Source organism: Silene latifolia, chromosome 3 (assembly GCF_048544455.1).
Source record: "Silene latifolia isolate original U9 population chromosome 3, ASM4854445v1, whole genome shotgun sequence".
Lineage (NCBI taxonomy): Eukaryota > Viridiplantae > Streptophyta > Magnoliopsida > Caryophyllales > Caryophyllaceae > Silene > Silene latifolia.
The window spans coordinates 108,294,053-108,307,237 of NC_133528.1; the positions used below are offsets into that span (position 1 = coordinate 108,294,053).

A 13,185-nucleotide genomic window follows, 5' to 3' on the forward strand; every position below is an offset into this window, starting at 1 on the left:
TTTATTTTGGACCTTGCATGTTTGACACCTTCCCTTTTGGATATCTTTATAACAGGTTCAGGTTTTAAAAATTACAGGTTTTTACCCAATTGAACCTATTACAAACATATCCTGTCAGTTTTTCTGTAGAATTACGTGTTTACTTTTCCGCGATAAGTGAGGGTGTCACAGTTGGTATCAGAGCATATTTGCTCCCGACGCACGTTTGTGCACCCCACTATAAATAACTTGACCTTAAAATAATAAACTTGAGAGACGGGTAAGATGGGTAGATTTAGGATCTTATGTTGTAGTCTCTTTGTGTTTGCTCTTTGTTAGGTACTAACCTGTTTGTTGATTGTCATTTAATAATTGTTGCGTTCTTAGATCAATGACCGTGAGCTTATCTATAGCTAATGGAGTTATTACCCTTATTATAAAAATTTTTGAACTAAAGGTTTTGAAAATATTTTAATGTTTTTCACCGGTTTTAACGTCAATTAGTGTTAAAGCTTGTTATTGGAGACGTCTGATAATTAGTTTTATCATTTGTTGGTGTAAAAAAATGTATTTTTATGTCTTTGAATTGGAATATTGATGTTCTTGAGTGATCGCCAAGAGTATCTCCGTTCCATTGAAAGGACACTTATATTTTACGAAGATCAAGATTTAGTGCCTTTTGCTGAGGATTGAAGATTTGTTCAACCTTTGAAGAATGCTTCTACTTCCTTGAAGATATTTCTCGTTCTTTTTGTATCTCGCCTTATTTTTAATCTCTTGGTGCCTATCCTTCTTCTAAACTCTCTATTCTTCTTCCTAGGAAGTTACATTTGTATCCTCCCAACTTGTCCTTTCACCCTTGCTAATCATCCCTTAACGCCATTTGATAGCACTCTTTCTTGTGGGGTGTTAACCTTGGTTGCATTTGATTCTTAAGTATAAAAGTTTACTCGTTATTTCCTTGTCTTGAATACCTCCCTAATTCTTATATCTCTTACTGGTTGTTAACTAGTTATCTTTATGATTCGACTCTTTTAGTCTCACACCCTGACATGTTGCTTAAGTTTCCTTGTTGTCTAAATTCCCTTTCTCCTCGATCATAAGCGTTACCATTCATACCTCCTTTCCTCGCTTCATCTTGCTCCTCCTTTAAGTTTGACACTCGTATCTTGTGAAACTCTATCTTTGACATCCTTGTAATTTGACTTCAATCCTTATCCCTAGGAAGTTCATCATACCTCTTTTGTTGGTTAAGCTTGAACCCTCTTAGCATACTTGTATCTATGATGTCTAACTTACTTTTTATTTCGCACATTTTCTAAATATTTCAAGCTATCATTTTTGGTTCATTGTTAAAAAAATTTATGTTACTATTACAAAATTTTCCCTACTTGTAAAGATTTGGAAAATGAAAATTCGATTTAATTCTCTAATTGTTCTTTGAGTATAGACTTCTTTATCATGATTTTAATCGCTAAACCCGAGATTTCTTTAAATTTTATCCAATTTCTATTAACCTTGATCTATTTATGACTTCTTTGTCAAAGTTTAATATTATATTTCCGGAATTTAACTCCCCTTTTAGTTTAAAGTTGAAACCTTTATTTCTACTTTGGCTTTTTGCAAAAGAAAATTTGAGTAGATTACCTTTCTCTTATTTTGATTTTAACGTTGATCGGATGTTAGAACTAGTTATTGGAAACGTTTGATAACTTGTTCTACGATTGTCGGCGAATAGTTTTTGTTTTAAATTTGTCTCTGACTTGGAAAGTTAGCGTTCTTGTGTGCACGACAAGAGCAATTCCGTTCCATGAACGAGACTTATACTTTTGAAAACTCTTCATTAATGTTTTCGAAAGTATTTTGATTTTCAATTTATACAAATGATTTGCTTTTTGACCTTATCTTTGATTTGGAATGTGATGTTCTTGAATACGTAACGAGAACACTTTCGTTCCCTTGATGAGAATCTGGTTCTGTCGGAAAATTTTATTTGAAACTTTTGAAAGAATTTTGATTCTTACGATAAATAACCTTTAAAATGTTTTGGTTACCGATTCCAATTTCAGTTTTATTTTCATAACCTTCCATTTATACTTTCAAGTTTCGAGGACGAAACTTTTTAAAAGATGGGGTGATTGTAACACCCCGTATTTTATTAAGTTGAATAAAATTCTTTTAATTGCTATTTTGAATTTAATTACATCATTTAACGATTTATATATATATGCTTAGCTAATTAATTAATTTAATCATAATTCGATACGTTAATTTTAATAATCATTAATAAGTTTATTGAAAGTTAGTTCAAGTTTATTGAAGTTAGTTCGAGTTTGTTTATTTAATAATTTCCGTTTCTTTACGAGTCCTTATGAAAGTTGTTTTAAGTGAACCCGAGATGGATTTTGGGAACAAAACCGTCCAATTAGCTATTTTGAGCTTATTTCACTAAATTACCAATTTTTATTAATATCCGTTAGTTTCGTAAAAATCGCTAATAATTCCGATTCAAGCTGATATCGTATTATTTCCGTTAACTAGCTGAGTTTATTTTATTTTCACTCATTAAATTTATTTATTATTAATTCCGTTTTATTACTGAAACTTTTACTAAAAACCGATTTTTATTAACTCGAGACGGTTTTAAAAACGAACGAAATTACTTAACGATGAAGAAACGTACGTATAATTAGAAGCTAGCAAGCTAGCTGGTGTCTCATTATTATTATTATTATTATTATTATTTTATTGTTGTTGTTGTACACCCCCGTCCCTACCCCTTCTTTTCCCTTCCTTTTTGCGCGTTTCACCAGCAACAACAATCAGCATCCACCAAAATCATCAACACCATTTCCGATCATTCAAACCCCAGATCCCGCCTCCATTCTCAACCAAATTCCGTAATTTTTGTACCATTCTCTTCCCCTTTCCTTCCTCCTCCTTTTAAGGTAAGAAAGTCTCCTTTTTGTAGTGGTTTCGTCTTTCGCCGTCTTATAAAAGTGTCGTCTTTTAGCTTCTTTATTCCGTTTTCTTGCCCTTTTATGAAGGATTCGAAGACCCGGGGTGAGGCTCGTGCCTTGTGGACCATTTATTCGGAGAATAAGGAGCGTTTAAGGTAACGGTGATAGGATTATTCGTTACTAAGTCGATTTTGTATGCTAGTTTGTATATTGGATGCTTACTTGTGTTAAAGTTTCATTCTTTATGAAATTTCCATATTATTGTAGCATGTGACGGTCTTATACTAGATTTACTTATTAATTTTGAGAAAAGTTAGTACCTTTGGATTCATGGTGAAGTGGGTAATTATGTTGGGTAATTTAATTGGGTGAATACTATCATTTTAATGCTTAAAATTTCGTCTTAAGACGGTCACAAATGAGCTTCTTTAATAGTGAAAATGGGGTATTTGATTTCTGTTTTGGCACATTTCCCTGGAAATTATAGGTGTTGAAATTGGGACTGTTTTAAGGCCAAAAATCGGGACATCTTTGGGACTGTTACAATGGGTTGTATGTATTTTAGGACTGAGTGTGGGTCATAAGGATTGGTGTTTGGAACGGGTGTGTGAGGGTCAAAGTCTGGGCTGTTTCGACTTTGTTCTTGGACCGAAATGGACTGTTATAACACGATTTTCTGGGTGGGAAATTCGACTGTTTTGAACTCGGCTTTGGAGCCGTTAAAGGGACCGAATCGGTCTCTGTTTTGATGGGTCCGATAAGTATTAACAATTATTTAAGTGTCGACGTCTCACGCTCCCAACTCTTCCAGGTTTGAGAATAGTGAACAAATTACTCCATGTCGCATTTAATATTAGAAATTACTGAATTACTACTATCGCTCGGAAAGATATCACTTTGTATTATTGAATTTGGCTTAAACAGCTATCCCTTTGTATACGATTGATCTTTCCCCAGCTGTTTACATGTTTTCTTTTCAATGGGCTGAGTTGTGTTTGAAGTTATAAGCCCGTCCTATGGACTGGTTGGTCACTGTGATTTTGGGTTATAATGGTGGTGTTTGGGGGGGCAATGGTGGTGCTGGCCTAGGCAAAGTGGCTTGGGTGAGTGCGGCCTTAGCCATAGGGTCTGTTGAGGCGGAAATAGGGCTGCCCAAACGGTCCTCGAGTCGTGGTTATGGATTTCTTTAGGCGCCTAGTTTAGTTCATTTGAAATAATTATATTTCCGACTCATATTTTATATAATGATAATTCGTAAATATCGTCCTTTCACATAATTATTTTAGGTGGCTCATGTGTGGTTGAAGATGAAGAGTAATTTTGGGGTTTTAGAAGCTTTCTCAAGTTTTTACTTGTCTCTTTGCTAGCGTAAGGTAACTATTCCGAGTTACTCGACGAATTAATGTCACATTAGTAGTTAATGTGTGCATGTTGTTTGATAAGTGTTTAGGTGAATGAATAATGTTAGGATCGTTTACAAAATGAAATTGTAATTAATAGGCTCAAATGAATTTTATGGTGATAATTGTAATGTTTTGTTGATTGTCGAAAAACCGAGCCTTAGTCCCTTTGATCGATGCGATATCGATTAATTGAGTGATTGGTCACCGCAATTTGACCCGCACTGCCGCAGGTGGGGTTGCGGGTAAAAATTGGTTGAATGATTTAGATAATCGGCCTTTTTCTTGTTTTAGGCCATTTATCAAGCTTTTGTTCACATGTATAGCTTATTGAATTTAATAGTGTCTTGTATTGTAGAAATGGCCCTAGTTTCCCCTGAAGCCTTTAATATGGTTACTATTGTTAGAATTAGAAATTAGTATTGAATACTTATTGAGGATTCTGTTGGGATTGTATGCTGTAAATAGACATTATAAGCCTTTCACATGATAGAATGCTAGAATTTATATTGATAAGTAGGACTTTTTGCCCTCTTAAGGTTAAGTGGGTGTCTTACTTGACTTGTGTGGTGAGTCATGTGTGGTGTGGGCTAAAATATTCAAGCTGGGACTAGCTGGGACTAGGTCCTAGGTGAGTATTTCGGCCTTCATCATAGATAGGTCTTTATAGTCTCTGACGAGTATATGTTCTTTGCTTGATAGCCTTTGTGTTCCCGACTAGTGGATTTATATCCAAGTTGGGGCATGACCTCGTTACTTATTTTGATAGTATGGGGTCAGCTTAAGTACTAGCCAACCCTTCGGTGGTGTCCTTAGGGTACTCACTTCTCTTGTTTTAAAAAAAGTTGTGGGTCTTGGGTGCGGTGGTGTGTATCCGCATGTCTAGGTCTGCGTAGATTTTAGGCTAGGGTTGTGTTGTCTCTTGGCCATGTTTTCTTAATAGTAACCGCTGAGCCAAGATACCGGTTCGATTACCTTCCCTACCTCGTGGTATAGACTCGAGTTACAAAGTGACTATTGATCGTACTAAGAACTTATGCCTGTCTTTGATATATTGCCCTTTCTTGTTTGATGATTCTATGAATCATAGAAGGTGAGATGCAAGCCGGCTATGGTTGATAGAGTTTGGATTCCTGGATGTTATGTGATTCACATGATAGTGCAGTATGAGTCGGTCTAGTATTCGCATGCTAGGACTATGTGTTGTTATATTGTAGTTCACATGATAAGCACAATTGTCTAGCATCTATATGCTAAGGCTATGTGTGATTCGTATTCATATTCTTATGTTTACATGTTATATTAATTATGACATTTCGTGGCTGGGAGAACTCGGAGTTACTCCCCACTGACTGTGGCTTTCGTATTTGTATAAAATGCGAATGACAGGTAGGTGATGCATATATGGGGTACATGGACGAGCTAGCGAGCAAAGTAACCTTGGGACCTAGACTGGTTTTACTTTATTGCGACCCTTAAACCCCTTTTTATGTCACATACATTTTAGGGACATATGTCTCCCTTTCTCATATTTGGTTTGTATAACTTTCTTTTCGCGACTTTAGCGATGTTTCATTCTTTAGATTTATTTTGGACCTTGCATGTTTGACACCTTCCCTTTTGGATATCTTTATAACAGGTTCAGGTTTTAAAAATTACAGGTTTTTACCCAATTGAACCTATTACAAACATATCCTGTCAGTTTTTCTGTAGAATTACGTGTTTACTTTTCCGCGATAAGTGAGGGTGTCACAGGAGCTGACTTTCCGGAAAGACAAGGCATAAGGCGACAAACACCGCACTCAGATGGGATCTCACTGATGGAATCCTTGGGAGGCTTGGCCAACCCAAGGTGAGAAGCAAAAAGGTCCATGGTCAACACGAAACTTGTGTTCATAAGACGGAACTCAACAGTTTGTGCAGCAGGCTCGTATTTAAACGAGCTCATACACTCCAAAGTCAGAAAAGGGTAGGAATGCTTCCTCAACCGATACAACCCCATGAACCCCAAGGTCTCGAAGCTATGACGGACATCCGTCTCAATTCCCAAGTCATCAAGAAGTGTGGTATCCACATAACAGGTGGGTCTCATCTTGTGTTTTTGCAACACCACAAATCTCTCTCTCTGTTTAAAGTCCACAAACACCACCGAAGGGTATTCCGGTACAGCGGGTGTAGGAAATATCGGTATATTTCATCAAGAAAATTTCGGATTATAACGAAATTATAATTATGAAATAACTAGTCATAAACGAATTTGCAAAAACAAAAATATAGAGATTAGAATCAACCTTTGGTCCTAGCAATTTGGCCTAAGTACAATATCGAGATCGATATTCTCCTAATCGTTGCACCCAAAATGCTTTGAGAAATGCCCCTGTTTTGCTAGAAAAGAACCCTAATTTCTCTAATTATTTTAGGGTTTATGTGATGATAGAATTAGGTCAAAAAGGAATGAGAGAAAATGATCTCCCTTTACCCCTCTTAAAACCGTGCAAGGAGGAATTAGGGGAAGATATTTTCTTCCACTTTTTCCTCTTATTTTCGGTTTCACCAACCACCAAAAAATAAGGAGAAAATCTTCTTATTTTTGGTTGTTCTAAAAATGTACAAATTTAACAATAAATTCGTCTCAGCTGGTATTATTTAATTGTATTAAATAATCGTCTCATCATCACATTGACTAGCTTCTTAGTCAAATACATGAACTAACCTTTTAGTCATATAAGGCATCAATGTGATTATATCTTCATACAATCACATCTCTCAAACACATCCTTTAGGTGTGACTTTTAGGGACCAGTTGATCACCGCCATCAGTATGATAATAACGTCAAACTTCTAGCAAGCCAACCGTTATTAAGTAAACGTTAATCAACTGATAAAATACTAAGTATACCCTTATGAACCTATAAGAGATTTATATACGTTATCACACTAACTGTGAAGGACACTAGCTCCAACAATCTCCCACTTGTCCTCACAAGTGTATGTGCGATAACCGATTCTCATATCCTAAAATTTCTCCCACTCAATGTAAAACAATTTGCAAAATCCGTATTCACAAAGGTCGTCTTTTACAAGTAATCAATATCAAGAGTGGTTTTCCCGACTAGAGAGTAACTTAACTGATAAACGAATCATCATTCGAACATGGCCATGCATTTCAGTTACAACTCCTTGAGTGGCCCTGAGAAATAACTGAACCTGATAAAGGTTGGATATTTTCTTCAACTCGAATCCTGCAGATATAAGCACAGTATGAAATGACCCAGTGAAAATCTGCTTAGCCTCCTGTTACGGTCGACCATGAGAAAGAAACCAAAGTCACCCAAAAATTGCCTTAATCTCAAGAGACAATTGATAGTCAAAAGAATCGACTCTAGGAACACAATGGAAGTCCAATCCACGATCTGGCACCGAATGTTTTTAAACATTTAGGACTCCATTACGTTGTCACAATTTGTCCTACGAGGAATCGTTATAACTCGCATCTGTGATCGATCAGCCAACCGTTTGACTTATGGCTCGTTGAACCCACCATCAATCAACTTCACAAAATAATAGCCAGAGTTATCAGCTCATGTAGGCGATTACAGACCAAAACAAATATAAGGTAATTCAGTTCACTTTCTGGCGTTCAATGTTGTCGTACAATCCACTTGAAAAACAAAATATGAAATAATACGATGAAGTTATAAATAGCATATGAAAAAGATAATGTATCGAATTCATTAACAACTAGTACAACTCAGGAACACGTTTAATTCCCATGGAAATAACGTGCCCTTCATGCTTATCATATTTCAATGGTTTAGTGAGAGGGTCCGCGATGTTGTCATCCGAAGCAATCTTGTCAATCACTATCTCCTCTTGCTCCACGTAATCACGGATCAGGTGAGCCTTCCGATGTACATGTCTAGAGTTGTTGCTAGACTTCGGCTCCTTAGCCTGGAAGATGGCACCTCTATTGTCACAATAGATGGTGATTGGGTCATTCGAACTAGGAACTATGGTTAGTCCTTGTAAGAATTGACGCATCCATATAGCTTCCCTTTCACGCTTCAAGCGGCATAGTACTCGGATTCAGTAGTAGAATCTGCTACAACTTCCTGTTTGGAACTCTTCCAGCTGACCACAGCACCATTAAGAGTAAAGACGAATCCAGACTGAGATTTCGAATCATCTCGATCTGTTTGGAAGCTAGCATCTGCGTAACCGATTGCACATAGCTTAGTATCTCTTCCATAAGTCAATACCCAATCCTTAGTCCTCCGTAGGTACTTAAGGATATTTTTAACAGCTATCCAGTGTGTTTCACCTGGATTGCTTTGGTACCGACTCGTCATATTCAATGCATATGCCACGTCTGGACGTGTGCATATCATGGCATACATGATTGATCCTATGGCTAATGCATAAGGAACACAACTCATGTGCTCAATCCCTTCAGGTGTCTTGGGTGACTGAGACTTGCTCAAATGCATCCCAGACGTCATTGGAAGGTTCCCCTTCTTGGAGTTGGTCATGCTGAACCTTTCAAGAATCTTATCTAAATAAGACTCCTGACTCAATGATAACATCCGTCGCGATCTATCTCGATAGATACGGATTCCCAATATGCGTTGTGCCTCACCCAGATCTTTCATCTGGAAATGGTTCTTCAACCATCCTTTTACCGAAGATAAGAGAGGAATGTCATTCCCAGTCAAGAGTATGTCATCGACATACAATATCAAGAAAACAATCTTGCTCCCACTCGAATTGATATATAAGCATGGTTCCTTGACCGATCGAGTGAAACCATACTATTTTATCACCTGGTCGAAACGATGATTCCAGCTCCGAGAAGCTTGCTTAAGTCCATAAATGGAACTCTTAAGCTTGCACACTTTCTTAGGATTTTCAGGATCTATGAAACCTTCTGGTTGTACCATGTACAACTCCTCCTCCAAATAGCCGTTTAAGAAGGCGGTTTTCACATCCATTTGCCAAATTTCATAGTCATGAAAAGCGGCAATCTCTAAGATTATCCGAATGGAACGCAACATAACTACGGGTGCAAAAATTTCATCATAATGCAATCCGTGCACTTGAGTGAAACCTTTTGCCACTAGTCGTGCCTTATAGGTATCTGGTTGCCCGTCTATAGAATGCTTTATTTTGTAAAGCCATTTGCACTGCAGAGGTCGTACCTTATTAGGTAAATCAACAAGATCCCATACGTCATTCTCATACATGGAGTCCATCTCGGATTGCATGGCTTCAGGCCATAGCTTTGAGTCGGAACAGGTCATGGCACCTTTATAGGTAGCGGGTTCATTACTCTCTAGGAGTAAAATGTCATTTTCCTCGACCATACCAATGTATCTGTCTATAGGATTAGAGACTCTACCTGACCTCCTAGGTTCCTGAGGAATATTAACCGTATCATCAGTTGAAGGAACAACTTCCTCCATCTGTTCCTCAGTTGTTGGTTCTTGAATCTCTGACAGCTCGAAGGTTCTATTACTTGACTTGTTCTCGAGAAATTATTTTTCTAAGAACTTCGCACTAGCCGCAACAAAAACTCGATGTTCGGTAGGCGAATAGAAGTAATGACCAAGCATTCCTTTTGGATAACCAATAAAGTATGTCTTGATCGATCGCGGGCCGAGCTTATCCTCGTGTCTCCACTTGACATAAGGACAAGTTAGGGATCGTTCCCTTCCACATTTCACATGGAGTCTTGTCGACAGCTTTAGACGGACTTCGGTTAAGTATAAGAGCAGCTGACAAAAGAGCAAAACCCCATAATGAATCAGGTAATACCGTGTGACTCATCATGGATCGAACCATATCAAGTAGTGTTCGATTTCTCCGTTCGGACACACCATTTAATTGAGGTGTTCCAGGTGGAGTTAACTGCAAAACTATTCCACAGTCTTTAAGGTGTTGATCAAACTCATTTGAAAGATATTCGCCACCCCGATTTGAACGGAGTGCTTTAACCTTTCTTCCCAGTTGGTTCTCAACCTTATTCTAGAATTCCTTGAATTTTTCAAAAGACTCACTTTTATGCTTCATTAAGTAGACATATCCGTATCTACTCAAATCGTCCGTGAAAGTGATAAAATATCTATAGCCATCTCTAGCGGTGATTGACATAGGTCCACATACATCAGTATGTATGAGTCCTAATAGGTCACTAGCGCGCATTCCAACACCTTTGAAGGAAATTCGAGTCATTTTGCCGATAAGACATGATTCACACGTGCCAAATGTAGAGAAATCAAATGTGGGAATAGTCCCATTCTCAATGAGTTTCTTTACACGGTTTTCATTTATGTGTCCCATTCGACAATGCCATAGATAAGTTTGATCTTTGTCACCAACCTTTAATTTCTTATTATTCACATGCAATATATCTGTGGTTTGATCTAAGATATAAATTCAATTCATGGAAACTGCTTTGCCATAAACCATTTCATTAAAAGAGAAAATAAAGCTATTGTCCTTTATTGAAAATGAAAAACCGTCTTTATCAAGTACGGAAACAGAAATAATATTCTTAGATAAACTGGGTACATAGTAACAGTTATATAAATATAAATCAAACCCACTAGGGAGCTAGATTACGTATGTTCCCATTGAGAATGCAGCAACTCGTGCTCCATTCCCGACTCGCAGGTCCACATCATCCTTTGCGAGGGGTTTGATGTTTTTTAGGCCCTGCAAATGATTACACAGATGAGAACCACAACCAGTATCAAGTACCCAAGTTCCGAAACTTGCATGGTTAATCTCAATCATATGAATATAAGATGGCATACCAACAGGAGTGACGCGGCCTGCTTTTATGTCCTCACGGGACACGGGACAGTTCCTCCTCCAATGTCCAGTCTTGTGACAATGGTGGCATTCAACGTTACCGTCCTTGCTCTTTGCCTTGCCTTGTGAGCCACTAGTCTCACCAGGCCCACTCTTACCATTTCCTGACTTTTTAAACTTTTGCTTTCCTACAGTTAGGTCGCCGTGAGTTTTGCCCTTACCCTTATTCTTGTTGGAAATCATGAGAACATCTTACTTCATGCTCCCACTCAATTTCATATCCTTCTCGGTCTGTACGAGAAGTGAGTGTAGCTCATGAGGACTTTTCTTCATGTCATTCATGTAGTAATTTGCCCTGAATAGGGCAAAACCATCATGAAGTGAATGAAGCATACGGTCAATGATTATGCTCTCACTGATTTTGCAATTAAGTGCCTCCAGTTTCTCGACATTCTCAATCATGTTAAGAATGTGTGGGCTAACCGGTTGGCCCTTCTGGTGTATCGCATCAAAGAAGCGACAGGTATGCTCATAAGTAACGATTCTCGGTGCTTTTGAGAACTCATTAGTGAGCGTGGTGAAAATCTTGTTTGCACCTTGGACAATGAAGCGTCTTTGCAAATTGGTTTCCATTGCAAAAATGAGTACGTTCTTTATCGCACCCGCTTCCATAACGAAGTCACTATAAGCAATTGACTCGTTAGCTCTTACATTGGGGCCTGGGTTTGGCGGTATTGGCTCAGTTAAGTACTTGAGCTTACCGTCAGCAATGGCAGCATTCCGTAATGATGCCTCCCAGTCCGCAAAGTTGGACCCGTCATTCTTCAGTCGTGTGAACTGATTCATGTGGTCCATGAAAGCTTTTAGCCAGGACTCGCGTCCAAGTGTGGCACTTGGCATACGGATATCATTATTTCCAGCCATTTGTTGTAAGCAGTATTATCAATATAAAACGAATTCTACACTGCGAAAAGGAAAAATATAATAAGCATACTCATCGTTATGATTTAAGTCTAATGCAGTACTGTTATAACGCGAAGACTCCAGCATTTATACCATTGACCTTCCTCAAGAATTATATAAATAATCCCAAGACTCAATTATCTGTAAATTGATAAGCCAACCTTTTGGCTAATTCTACTTTTAGAATTCTTGGTTGATAAATTTCTGTAAATTCTATCTATAGTCCATCATAATCTCGAGAAACTCTTCGGATTATAATGGTGAGGTAAACTAAGTCAACACAAACTACTTACCCAACGTAGAAGGGGTCATATGGAGAGTAAGGTCCTATATGCCTACCGACGAAGAAGGGATTCATAGCTGTTTGGCCTATAAAGAGTAGTCTCAATTTCAGTTTTAGAGGAAGATCACATCAACTTTATTTTAATTCATTTTAAGTGAACTAATATCTAGCATGCGAGAATGAATAAACTAAGATGATGGCTTAAAATTGTGGGACATCTTTATGTCCATGATGACTAATATCAAACTATATGAGTCAATTTTCATGCATTTAAGTAGTATGTGGTTTGGTTTAGGCGGAATATGATGCACTAACTATCATGTGAAGAAAAGCAATAAGAATGGAAAAACGTAAAACAAAACAAAGTCCTAGTGTGGCCTATCTACCAAAATGAACATAAATACAACTTTGGAATCCTTCCTAGGACCCGAGAAGCTTGTCTTGATGTTCCATCTTGGTCCATGTAGTGGGAGTGAGCAATCCAATCTCCATCTTCAGTCTTCTCAAAATTACAATAAAAATTACAAAATAAACCTATTTACATTCTAATTTCAAAACCACAATACTAAAGAAAACAAAAGGAGATACGAGATCTCAAAATTATATTAAAATTATGTTTCCATCATTACGAAAACATAATTAACTAATGCCACACTAGGTATTACAAATTACAACCGATTGCAAAAATACGTAAATAAACCATTCAACAAAACATTCAACTAAATAAAAATGCATCAACTATAAATTAATCATTCAAGACATAATTCCTTAATTATGTAGAGTAATTTAT

At 37.5% G+C, this 13,185-nt stretch overlaps 1 long non-coding RNA gene across 1 annotated transcript; it reads left to right on the plus strand.

Annotated features, from left to right (window-relative positions):
* Positions 1-2,754: 2,754 nt before the first annotated feature.
* On the plus strand, positions 2,755-5,919 carry LOC141646220 (uncharacterized). The gene is made up of 3 exons (XR_012545439.1): positions 2,755-2,927; positions 3,027-3,094; positions 5,729-5,919. It is a non-coding gene; the product is annotated as an uncharacterized LOC141646220 (long non-coding RNA).
* The last annotated feature ends 7,266 nt before the right edge of the window (positions 5,920-13,185 follow it).